The sequence below is a fragment of the Gossypium hirsutum genome, chromosome A01 (genome assembly GCF_007990345.1).
Source record: "Gossypium hirsutum isolate 1008001.06 chromosome A01, Gossypium_hirsutum_v2.1, whole genome shotgun sequence".
NCBI lineage: Eukaryota > Viridiplantae > Streptophyta > Magnoliopsida > Malvales > Malvaceae > Gossypium > Gossypium hirsutum.
In genome coordinates, this window is record NC_053424.1 from 105,359,399 (window position 1) to 105,372,755 (window position 13,357).

Below are 13,357 nucleotides of genomic sequence, written 5' to 3' on the forward strand. Positions count from 1 at the left end.
TCGACTAAAGACCTGTTTAACCGAAGCTCCAGTGCTAGTACAACCGGAGTCCGGCAAAGAGTTTGTCATTTATAGTGATGCATCCTTACTTGGGCTAGGTTGTGTGTTGATGCAAGAAGGTCGAGTTGTGGCTTACGCGTCGAGACAATTAAAGCCGCATGAGAGAAACTATCCGACCCACGATCCTGAATTAGTAGCCATAGTGTTCGCCTTGAAAATATGGCGACATTACTTGTTTGGAGAAAGGTGCCATATTTATTCGGACCACAAGAGTCTAAAATATCTGATGACTCAAAGAGATCTAAATCTATGACAAAGACGTTGGCTTGAGTTGTTGAAGGACTACGAACTTGTTATTGATTATCACCCGGGAAAGGCTAACGTGGTTGCCGATGCTTTAAGTCGGAAAGCACTGTTTGCTTTGAGAGCGGTGAATGCTCACTTATCCGTCTCACCCGATGGGGTGCTAGTAGCTGAATTAGAGGCCAAACCATTATTGATTCGTCAAATACTTGAATCCCAGAAAGTCGATCCTGAATTGGTCACTAAACGAGCTGAATATGCTTCGAATAAGGAATCGGAGTTCCGGATTGACGACAATGATTGCTTGACGTTCAGAGGTCGATTATGTGTTCCAAGAAATTCGAAACTTATTTCGATGATTTTGAACGAGGCTCATAGTAGTCGAATGTCAGTCCACCCAGGTAGTACTAAAATGTACAATGACCTGAAACGCCAATTTTGGTGGCCCGGTATGAAACGAGACATTTCTGAATTTGTTTCAAGGTGTTTGATATGTCAACAAGTGAAAGCGGAACATCAAGTTCCATCGGGATTACTTCAGCCAATCATGATACTCGAATGGAAATGGGATCGAATAACAATGGACTTTGTATCTGGGTTACCGTTGACTCAAAGTAAGAAAGACTCGGTCTGGGTCATTGTTGATAGATTGACCAAGTCTGCTCATTTTATCCCTGTCCGTACAGATTTTTCGCTCGATAAATTGGCAGAATTATATGTCTCCCAAATAGTTCGGTTGCATGGGGTACCTATTTCCATCGCGTCGGATAGAGACCCAAGATTTACCTCGCGATTTTGGAAGAAATTACAAGAAGCATTGGGTACCAAGATGCACTTTAGCACCGCATTCCATCCTCAGACCGATGGCCAATCTGAGCGGATAATTCAGATACTCGAGGATATGTTGAGATGTTGTGTTTTAGAGTTTTGTGGTTCATGGGAAAGATATCTGCCTTTGATCGAATTCGCTTACAATAATAGTTTTCAGTCAAGCATTAAGATGGCACCTTACGAGGCTTTATACGGTCGTAAATGCCGTACCCCATTATTTTGGACTGAACTTAGTGAAAGTAAGATCCTTGGGGTTGATTTGATTAAGGATGCCGAGCAGAAAGTCTGAGTAATTCGCGAAAGTTTGAAAGCCGCTTCAGATCGTCAAAAGTCGTATGCGGATTTGAAAAGAAAAGACATTGAATATCAGGTTGGAGACAAAGTATTTCTCAAAGTTTCACCCTGGAAGAAGGTGCTTAGATTTGGTCGTAAGGGCAAATTGAGTCCGAGGTTCATCGGTCCGTATGAAGTATCCGAACGAGTTGGACCAGTTGCATACCGATTAATTTTGCCCCCTGAGCTCGAAAAGATTCACAACGTTTTTCATGTCTCGATGCTTCGACGATATAGGTCCGATCCGTCGCACGTAATCACTCCACTTGAGATCGAGATTCAGCCTAATTTGAGTTATGAAGAAGAGCCGGTTCACATTTTGATGCGTGAAGTAAAAGAGTTGCGCAATAAGAAAATCCCATTAGTAAAGGTGTTGTGGCATAAACACGGAATCGAAGAAGCCACTTGGGAACTTGAGGACTCTATGAAGGATCGATATCCTAAATTGTTCACTGGTAAGATTTTCGGGGACGAAAATTTCTTATGTGGGGGAGAGTTGTGACAGCCCTAGTGTGACCCCAGTCGAGAAGTGGTTTCGGGACCACAAAACCGAGTCATAAAAATAATTAATTGCTATATTCTATGCTTATTATATGTGTACATGCATATGTGGAGGTTTCATTCCCTAATTTTGCCAATTGCATGAGAAATTATTGAATAGGGATCAATATGAGACATGGTGAAATATGATAGGCTAATTTAAAATGGTCTATTAGTGCATGTACCAAAAAGGGTGGTTTTGCATGTCAATTTACCAAAAAGAAGTAGAGTGGCCGGCCAAGGGGTGATGGAGCTCCACTTATTCTAACTTAATATGTTTTGTTTAGTTAAAAATTAAAATAAAAAGGAATTAAAAAAGGAAAAAGGTGAATAAAATAAGGAGGGAAGAGGGAGTGTTCATCTTTTTTTTTCTTGGCAATTGCCATGAGTGAGGAGAAGGAAGGGAGACTTGGTTATTTGATTTTGGCTTGGAAGATGGCTAGAATGAGGTATGTATTGAATGATTCTTGAAAATCTATGCATGTTTGAGATGGTTAGTTCCAATTCTACTCATCCTATAGATTAGACTTAGGATTTTGGGGTTGAAATTCGGCCAAGAAGTTTGAAACTCTTAGTAGATGTGTTAATGTCATTAACATGGATAGTAATGTAAGAGATGGTGAGTGGCTAATTTCTTTTAACTTGAAAGTTGAGGTTAAAATGGGTTAAGTGATTGTCGAATCTACTTTAGGGGTGGAGGATTGTGTTCATGTTATATTGAATACGTAGAGGTTGTAATGAGGTTGAAATTGTTGAATTGTTAGTTGGGTAACAAATGAAGCAATCGGCTATATGGGATAAAAATGGGATGTTCATTTAAGTTGTTGTTTCATTTTTTGTGAGAAATGGGTCAAGTGTTCATGAGATGAAATGTTGTGATTTGAGGAATTATAGGTGATAATATAGATATACATATTCGGCCATCACTTGGGAGCTTATGTGATGTTGAGTATAAAATTAGCAAGGTGATTGCCGAATGTCCAAGTATGCATATGCATGTGTGATTAGATTATTGAAAGTATGGTAATTGCATAAGGTTATTAGCCGAATAGCTAAGAACACAAGGTAGCAAGATAAAAATTTTACCATGCCATTCCGTATGTCATAAAATCATTAAAATGTGAATACCAATATATGTAGCAAAGCGGTTGAATGAGTTAATTTATTTGTTTAAGCTCAAGATCCTAAAGGAGAGGCGTCCAACAAGGGGAAATCGAAGATCATCGAGTAGTCGACTTGGAGTTATTTTACCCAACACAAGGTAAGTCATTAAGCATATATTTGGTATTGATTTAAATAGTCATAATGTCTATGTAATTATGTCGAATGAAATGATAAATATATATATACACGTATGCATGGGGTGATGAAAGTATTGAATGAAAAAGAAAAGAGGTGAGGTGTATTGAGATGTTGATTTCAGCACTAAGTGTGCGGGTATAAACAATTATGATCATGAGATTGGCACTAAGTGTGCGGGTTTAAATTGCATAGCACTAAGTGTGCAAGTTTGATTATATAGAACTGAGTGTGCGAGTTTGATTATGTAAGCACTAAGTGTGCGAGTTTGATTATATAACACTAAGTGTGCGGACTTACTATATGTTTTTGAAGCACTATTGACACTAAGTGTGCGACCTTATTGAGTTGGTCACGGACAGCGGACGAGTAAGTGTCTTGAGTTCGTGGCTAATAGATGTTATGGTTATATTTGGAATTCTTTCTTGATAAGTTTTGAACCTATGTGATAATAATTGAAGTGACGTACATGAGATTCATCGTGGAATAGAGGGAATGTTATTTAGTTGCATGAATGTAACGAGAATGAAAGCATCCATGGAAAATGCCTCAAATACCATGTTGAGTAGCATATGAAAAATTGATGTAGTACTTTGTATGATATTGAGCCGAAAGGTCTAAGGAACCATGGCATAGTTGGTATGGGTGGAGAGAATTAACCCCCTTTCACTTGTTTTCTCATGTGATAATTTATTAATGGATGATTATGTAATGCTTATGACTTACTGAGTTATATACTCACTCGGTGTTTGCTTGTCACCTACTTTAGGTTTCTTGGACTCATCTTTTTGCGTTCTTGGGACCGTCATCGAAGTCATCACACCAGCTAGCAAGTTTTGGTACTTTCTTCTTAGTCAGTCTAGGAGAACATTTCGGCATGTATAGGCTATTATGTTGTGTTTGAACTTTGGTATGTAAACTTTCAGCCATGCGAAAATGACATAAATATTAATTTGGACTTTGGTTCCTATGATATTTAGTTATAAATCTTAGTAAATGGGTTTTATAATGTGGTCATGACTGATATTGGGCCAATTCGGTTTTGGTTGAATAATAGTTAAGGCCTATTCGATTTTTATGCCATATGTCATGGTTGATTATTTTTGGTGCTAAAATTCATGATATGGCAATAGTGTAGTAGGGAGATGTTTAACAATGATTAGCCTTTGGCATGGCTAGTCATGATCATAATTTGTGATATGTATGATGAATTATTAGTTAGATCAAGGAGAAATCACGAAATAGGCATAGTTGCTTTAGTAACAGATGCTGGCAGCAGCAGTGATGTGAGATTGAAAAATCACTAAAAATAGTAGGAATGGAATTAAATAATGAATAAATTATGTAATCGAATCTCGATGAGTCTATTTTCATATGGAAGAAACGAAATGACCATATCAGCTGTATGTTAGGAGATAATTAAACTCTTGTGAAACAGGGCCAGAGCGATTTCTGGATCCCCTGTTCCGAATTTAGAAATTCACCATAAATTAATCAGAGATAATTAGAAGTCATGCCTTATATGTATAGATTCCGTTTTGAGTCTAGTCTCATTAGAAACAAACGGCATAAGTATTGAAGCTCTGTAAAGGGAGATATCTAAGTCGTAATGCACAAAGGTCAGAGTAGTCGAACCCAGGAACAGTGAAGATTTAACTAATAAACTGTACGAATTGGCCAAAAAAAAAATTCTACAAAAATTCTACCATATAGATATATGAGTCTAGTTCCGGAGAAAATTTACGGAACTGGATTTCGAGTTTCAAAACTCAAGATATGATTTTTAAAGTGACTAGTATGCAGATTGGCAGCTTGTCTGGGAAATTTTTAATAAGTGGTTTGAAGTCTGTTAACACCTCGTGTTCGACTCCGGCGACGGTCTCGGGTTCGGGGTGTTACAATTTAATTGGTATCAGAGCTATGGTTTAGTCGGTTCTAGGACTACCGTAGCGCGTATGAGTCTAGCTATACATGCCTTAATGTTAATGTTTAAATGTGTGATGACTTCTGACGGTTAAAAATTTTTGTTTTGATTAGTAAATGGATCCCGGTGTGGAGAGAACCTTAGCGGATGACATTGAAAATGTAGCGGCTGCTCCTGCGCAAGGAACGCCGCCTGTTGAACCTCAGTCATCTGCGAATAATCAAGGTGAGGGGGCAAAACAAGCCTTCTTCACCATGATGAATGAGTGGGTCGCGCAATATGCCCGAACCAATCCAGCTGTCCAACCATTCCCGAATTTGAATAATCCATCCCAAGAGCCCGTAATGCCATCAGTTACTGATCCTGTGAGGCTGAGTAAGCCACCTATAGACTTGATTAGGAAGCGCGGGGCCGAGGAGTTCAAGGCCATAGTTACTGATGATGCTGAAAGGGCCGAGTTCTGGCTTGATAATACCATTCGGGTGTTTGATGAACTGTCGTGTACACCCGATGAATGTCTAAAGTGTGCTGTATCCTTGTTGCGATACTCAGCCTACTAGTGGTGGAGGACCTTGATTTCCATAGTCCCAAACGAACGAGTTACTTGGGATTTCTTTCAAACGAAATTTCGAAAGAAATATATTAGTCAACGGTTCATCGATAAAAACGTAAGGAATTCTTGGAACTCAAGCAAGGCCGTATGACAGTATCTGAATACGAACATGAGTTCGTAAGACTCAGTCGGTATGCCCGGGAGTGTGTGGCTGATGAGGTTGCTATGTGCAAAAGATTTGAAGAAGGATTGAATGACGATTTAAAGCTACTAGTGGGTATTTTGGAGATAAAGGAGTTCGTAACACTAGTCGAACGAGCCTGCAAGGCGGAAGAACTTGGAAAGGAGAAGAAGAAGGCTGAATTTGAAGCTAGAGACTATCGTAAAAGATCGACGGGTAAAGCTCCGTTCTCAGCTGTAAAGAAGTTCAGGGAGGACACTAATAAGTCGAGGACGACTGCGGGAATTTCCATCAGAGCATGACCATCGACGGACTCCCGAGCTACTTCGATAGCTAGTGTGGGCAATAATCGTCAAGAGAAACCTGAATGTCCCTAATGTGGAAGACGACACCTAGGTGAATGTTGGGGTAAGTCTACTAACAGGGCCTGTTACGGATGCAGTTCGAAGGACCACTTCATTAGAGATTGCACGGAGCTTGATGAGAAGAATAAGATGCAAGGTGCAAGACCTAGTGGAATGACAGCTAGAGGTAGACCACCGAGAATTTCAGGGGGTAGGGGTGGTAGTCAAAGAGGGGCCTCTGATACGGCTGTTCGAGCCGAGACCCGTACTCCTGCTAGAGCATATGCCATTGGCGCACGAGAGGAGGCATCCTCCCCTGACGTCATCACTGGTACTTTCACTCTCTTTGATACTAATGTGATTGCATTGATTGACCCTGGCTCTACTCATTCATATGTATGTGAAACCTTAGCATCCAGTAAGACTCTACCTGTTGAGTCTACTGAGTTCGTAATTCGAGTGTCAAACCCTTTGGGTCAATACGTACTTGTTGATAAAGTGTGTAAGAGATGCCCTCTAATAATCCGAGAATCCTGTTTTCTGGCCGATTTGATGCTGTTGCCGTTTGACGAATTTGATGTTATTCTTGGTATTGATTGGTTGACCGTACATGATGCAGTGGTGAACTGCAAAAGAAAAACCATCGATTTGAGGAGTGCAAATGATGAGGTAGTCCGAGTTGAGTCTACCGATTTGAAGGGGGTGCCAGCGATAATATCTTCAATGACCGCTCAGAGATATGTGAAAAAGGGGTGTGAAACATACCTTGCGTATGTATTTGATAGCAAAGAGACGGAAAGGAAACTTGAATCAGTACCAGTGGTTTGTGAGTATTCAGATGTTTTTCCTGAGGAGTTACCGGGGTTGCCACCGGTTCGAGAGGTGGAATTCGACATCGAGATTGTACCTGGTACCACGCCAATCTCAATAGCCCCGTATCGTATGGCATTAACGGAATTAAAGGAATTGAAAGTTCAATTGCAAGAATTGATGGATAGAGGTTTCGCTCGACCAAGTTTTTCTCCATGGGGCGCACCCGTATTGTTTGTGAAAAAGAAGGATGGCACCATGAGATTGTGCATCGACTATCGTCAGTTGAATAAAGTGACCATAAAGAATAAATACCCGTTGCCACATATTGATGATTTGTTTGATCAATTAAAGGGAGCCTCAGTATTTTCCAAGATAGATTTGAGATCTGGTTATTATCAGTTGAGGGTTCGAGACTCGGACATACCCAAAACCGCTTTTAGAACGAGGTACGGTCACTACAAATTCTTAGTGATGCCGTTTGGGCTCACTAATACCCCTGCGGTATTTATGGATTTAATGAATCGAGTATTCAGGCCATACTTGGATCGATTTGTGGTTGTGTTTATTGATGATATTTTAGTTTATTCACAAGGTGAAGCCGAACACGCCGAGCATTTGAGGTTAGTATTACAGATTTTGCGAGACAAGCAGTTATACGCAAAATTCAGTAAATGTGAATTTTGGTTGAGAGAGGTTAGCTTTTTGGGGCACGTGGTGTCCGCATCGGGTGTTAGAGTGGATCCGAACAAAATTTCGGCCATACTCGATTGGAAACCTCCGAGGAATATTACTGAAGTTAGGAGCTTTTTGGGACTTGCTCGATACTACCGACAGTTTGTAAGGGGTTTCTCGATGATAGCTGCACCGTTGACGAAACTACTCCAAAAAGATGTTGAGTTTGAATGGACAGAAAACTGTCAGAAGAGTTTCGATCGACTAAAGACCTGTTTAACCGAAGCTCCAGTGCTAGTACAACCGGAGTCCGGCAAAGAGTTTGTCATTTATAGTGATGCATCCTTACTTGGGCTAGGTTGTGTGTTGATGCAAGAAGGTCGAGTTGTGGCTTACGCGTCGAGACAATTAAAGCCGCATGAGAGAAACTATCCGACCCACGATCCTGAATTAGTAGCCATAGTGTTCGCCTTGAAAATATGGCGACATTACTTGTTTGGAGAAAGGTGCCATATTTATTCGGACCACAAGAGTCTAAAATATCTGATGACTCAAAGAGATCTAAATCTATGACAAAGACGTTGGCTTGAGTTGTTGAAGGACTACGAACTTGTTATTGATTATCACCCGGGAAAGGCTAACGTGGTTGCCGATGCTTTAAGTCGGAAAGCACTGTTTGCTTTGAGAGCGGTGAATGCTCACTTATCCGTCTCACCCGATGGGGTGCTAGTAGCTGAATTAGAGGCCAAACCATTATTGATTCGTCAAATACTTGAATCCCAGAAAGTCGATCCTGAATTGGTCACTAAACGAGCTGAATATGCTTCGAATAAGGAATCGGAGTTCCGGATTGACGACAATGATTGCTTGACGTTCAGAGGTCGATTATGTGTTCCAAGAAATTCGAAACTTATTTCGATGATTTTGAACGAGGCTCATAGTAGTCGAATGTCAGTCCACCCAGGTAGTACTAAAATGTACAATGACCTGAAACGCCAATTTTGGTGGCCCGGTATGAAACGAGACATTTCTGAATTTGTTTCAAGGTGTTTGATATGTCAACAAGTGAAAGCGGAACATCAAGTTCCATCGGGATTACTTCAGCCAATCATGATACTCGAATGGAAATGGGATCGAATAACAATGGACTTTGTATCTGGGTTACCGTTGACTCAAAGTAAGAAAGACTCGGTCTGGGTCATTGTTGATAGATTGACCAAGTCTGCTCATTTTATCCCTGTCCGTACAGATTTTTCGCTCGATAAATTGGCAGAATTATATGTCTCCCAAATAGTTCGGTTGCATGGGGTACCTATTTCCATCGCGTCGGATAGAGACCCAAGATTTACCTCGCGATTTTGGAAGAAATTACAAGAAGCATTGGGTACCAAGATGCACTTTAGCACCGCATTCCATCCTCAGACCGATGGCCAATCTGAGCGGATAATTCAGATACTCGAGGATATGTTGAGATGTTGTGTTTTAGAGTTTTGTGGTTCATGGGAAAGATATCTGCCTTTGATCGAATTCGCTTACAACAATAGTTTTCAGTCAAGCATTAAGATGGCACCTTACGAGGCTTTATACGGTCGTAAATGCCGTACCCCATTATTTTGGACTGAACTTAGTGAAAGTAAGATCCTTGGGGTTGATTTGATTAAGGATGCCGAGCAGAAAGTCTGAGTAATTCGCGAAAGTTTGAAAGCCGCTTCAGATCGTCAAAAGTCGTATGCGGATTTGAAAAGAAAAGACATTGAATATCAGGTTGGAGACAAAGTATTTCTCAAAGTTTCACCCTGGAAGAAGGTGCTTAGATTTGGTCGTAAGGGCAAATTGAGTCCGAGGTTCATCGGTCCGTATGAAGTATCCGAACGAGTTGGACCAGTTGCATACCGATTAATTTTGCCCCCTGAGCTCGAAAAGATTCACAACGTTTTTCATGTCTCGATGCTTCGACGATATAGGTCCGATCCGTCGCACGTAATCACTCCACTTGAGATCGAGATTCAGCCTAATTTGAGTTATGAAGAAGAGCCGGTTCACATTTTGATGCGTGAAGTAAAAGAGTTGCGCAATAAGAAAATCCCATTAGTAAAGGTGTTGTGGCATAAACACGGAATCGAAGAAGCCACTTGGGAACTTGAGGACTCTATGAAGGATCGATATCCTAAATTGTTCACTGGTAAGATTTTCGGGGACAAAAATTTCTTATGTGGGGGAGAGTTGTGACAGCCCTAGTGTGACCCCAGTCGAGAAGTGGTTTCGGGACCACAAAACCGAGTCATAAAAATAATTAATTGCTATATTCTATGCTTATTATATGTGTACATGCATATGTGGAGGTTTCATTCCCTAATTTTGCCAATTGCATGAGAAATTATTGAATAGGGATCAATATGAGACATGGTGAAATATGATAGGCTAATTTAAAATGGTCTATTAGTGCATGTACCAAAAAGGGTGGTTTTGCATGTCAATTTACCAAAAGAAGTAGAGTGGCCGGCCAAGGGGTGATGGAGCTCCACTTATTCTAACTTAATATGTTTTGTTTAGTTAAAAATTAAAATAAAAAGGAATTAAAAAAGGAAAAAGGTGAATAAAATAAGGAGGGAAGAGGGAGTGTTCATCTTTTTTTTCTTGGCAATTGCCATGAGTGAGGAGAAGGAAGGGAGACTTGGTTATTTGATTTTGGCTTGGAAGATGGCTAGAATGAGGTATGTATTGAATGATTCTTGAAAATCTATGCATGTTTGAGATGGTTAGTTCCAATTCTACTCATCCTATAGATTAGACTTAGGATTTTGGGGTTGAAATTCGGCCAAGAAGTTTGAAACTCTTAGTAGATGTGTTAATGTCATTAAATGGATAGTAATGTAAGAGATGGTGAGTGGCTAATTTCTTTTAACTTGAAAGTTGAGGTTAAAATGGGTTAAGTGATTGTCGAATCTACTTTAGGGGTGGAGGATTGTGTTCATGTTATATTGAATACGTAGAGGTTGTAATGAGGTTGAAATTGTTGAATTGTTAGTTGGGTAACAAATGAAGCAATCGGCTATATGGGATAAAAATGGGATGTTCATTTTAGTTGTTGTTTCATTTTTTGTGAGAAATGGGTCAAGTGTTCATGAGATGAAATGTTGTGATTTGAGGAATTATAGGTGATAATATAGATATACATATTCGGCCATCACTTGGGAGCTTATGTGATGTTGAGTATAAAATTAGCAAGGTGATTGCCGAATGTCCAAGTATGCATATGCATGTGTGATTAGATTATTGAAAGTATGGTAATTGCATAAGGTTATTAGCCGAATAGCTAAGAACACAAGGTAGCAAGATAAAAATTTTACCATGCCATTCCGTATGTCATAAAATCATTAAAATGTGAATACCAATATATGTAGCAAAGCGGTTGAATGAGTTAATTTATTTGTTTAAGCTCAAGATCCTAAAGGAGAGGCGTCCAACAAGGGGAAATCGAAGATCATCGAGTAGTCGACTTGGAGTTATTTTACCCAACACAAGGTAAGTCATTAAGCATATATTTGGTATTGATTTAAATAGTCATAATGTCTATGTAATTATGTCGAATGAAATGATAAATATATATATACACGTATGCATGGGGTGATGAAAGTATTGAATGAAAAAGAAAAGAGGTGAGGTGTATTGAGATGTTGATTTCAGCACTAAGTGTGCGGGTATAAACAATTATGATCATGAGATTGGCACTAAGTGTGCGGGTTTAAATTGCATAGCACTAAGTGTGCAAGTTTGATTATATAGCACTAGTGTGCGAGTTTGATTATGTAAGCACTAAGTGTGCGAGTTTGATTATATAACACTAAGTGTGCGGACTTACTATATTTTTGAGCACTATTGACACTAAGTGTGCGACCTTATTGAGTTGGTCACGGACAGCGGACGAGTAAGTGTCTTGAGTTCGTGGCTAATAGATGTTATGTTATATTTGGAATTCTTGCTTGATAAGTTTTGAACCTATGTGATAATAATTGAAGTGACGTACATGAGATTCATCGTGGAATAGAGGGAATGTTATTTAGTTGCATGAATGTAACGAGAATGAAAGCATCCATGGAAAATGCCTCAAATACCATGTTGAGTAGCATATGAAAAATTGATGTAGTACTTTGTATGATATTGAGCCGAAAGGTCTAAGGAACCATGGCATAGTTGGTATGGGTGGAGAGAATTAACCCCTTTCACTTGTTTTCTCATGTGATAATTTATTAATGGATGATTATGTAATGCTTATGACTTACTGAGTTATATACTCACTCGGTGTTTGCTTGTCACCTACTTTAGGTTTCTTGGACTCGTCTTTTTGCGTTCTTGGGACCGTCATCGAAGTCATCACACCAGCTAGCAAGTTTTGGTACTTTCTTCTTAGTCGTCTAGGAGAACATTTCGGCATGTATAGGCTATTATGTTGTGTTTGAACTTTGGTATGTAAACTTTCAGCCATGCGAAAATGGCATAAATGTTAATTTGGACTTTGGGTCCTATGATATTTAGTTATAAATCTTAGTAAATGGGTTTTATAATGTGGTCATGACTGATATTGGGCCAATTCGGTTTTGGTTGAATAATAGTTAGGCCTATTCGATTTTTATGCCATATGTCATGGTTGATTATTTTTGGTGCTAAAATTCATGATATGGCAATAGTGTAGTAGGGAGATGTTTGACAATGATTAGCCTTTGGCATGGCTAGTCATGATCATAATTTGTGATATGTATGATGAATTATTAGTTAGATCAAGGAGAAATCACGAAATAGGCATAGTTGCTTTAGTAACAGATGCTGGCAGCAGCAGTGATGTGAGATTGAAAAATCACTAAAAATAGTAGGAATGGAATTAAATAATGAATAAATTATTAATCGAACTCGAGAGTCTATTTTCATATGGAAGAAACGAAATGACCATATGAGCTGTATGTTAGGAGATAATTAAACTCTTGTGAAACAGGGCCAGAGCGATTTCTGGATCCCCTGTTCCGACTTTAGAAATTCACCATAAATTAATCAGAGATAATTAGAAGTCATGCCTTATATGTATAGATTCCGTTTTGAGTCTAGTCTCATTAGAAACAAACGGCATAAGTATTGAAGCTCTGTAAAGGGAGATATCTAAGTCGTAATGCACAAAGGTCAGAGTAGTCGAACCCAGGAACAGGGACGATTTAACTAATAAACTGTAGAATTGGCCCACCAAAAAATTCTACAAAAATTCTACCATATAGATATATGAGTCTAGTTCCGGGAGAAAATTTACGGAACTGGATTTCGAGTTTCAGAACTCAAGATATGATTTTTAAAGTGACTAGTACGCAGATTGGCAGCTTGTCTGGGAAATTTTTAATAAGTGGTTTGAAGTCTGTTAACACCTCGTGTTCGACTCCGGCGACGGTCTCGGTTCGGTTTTTTTTTTTATTTTTTTCTTACCTTTTTTTTTTTTTTTTTTTGTTTTTAAAAATGTGTTAGTAAATGGATCCCGGTGTGGAGAGAACCTTAGCGGGAATGACATTGAAAATGTAGCGGCG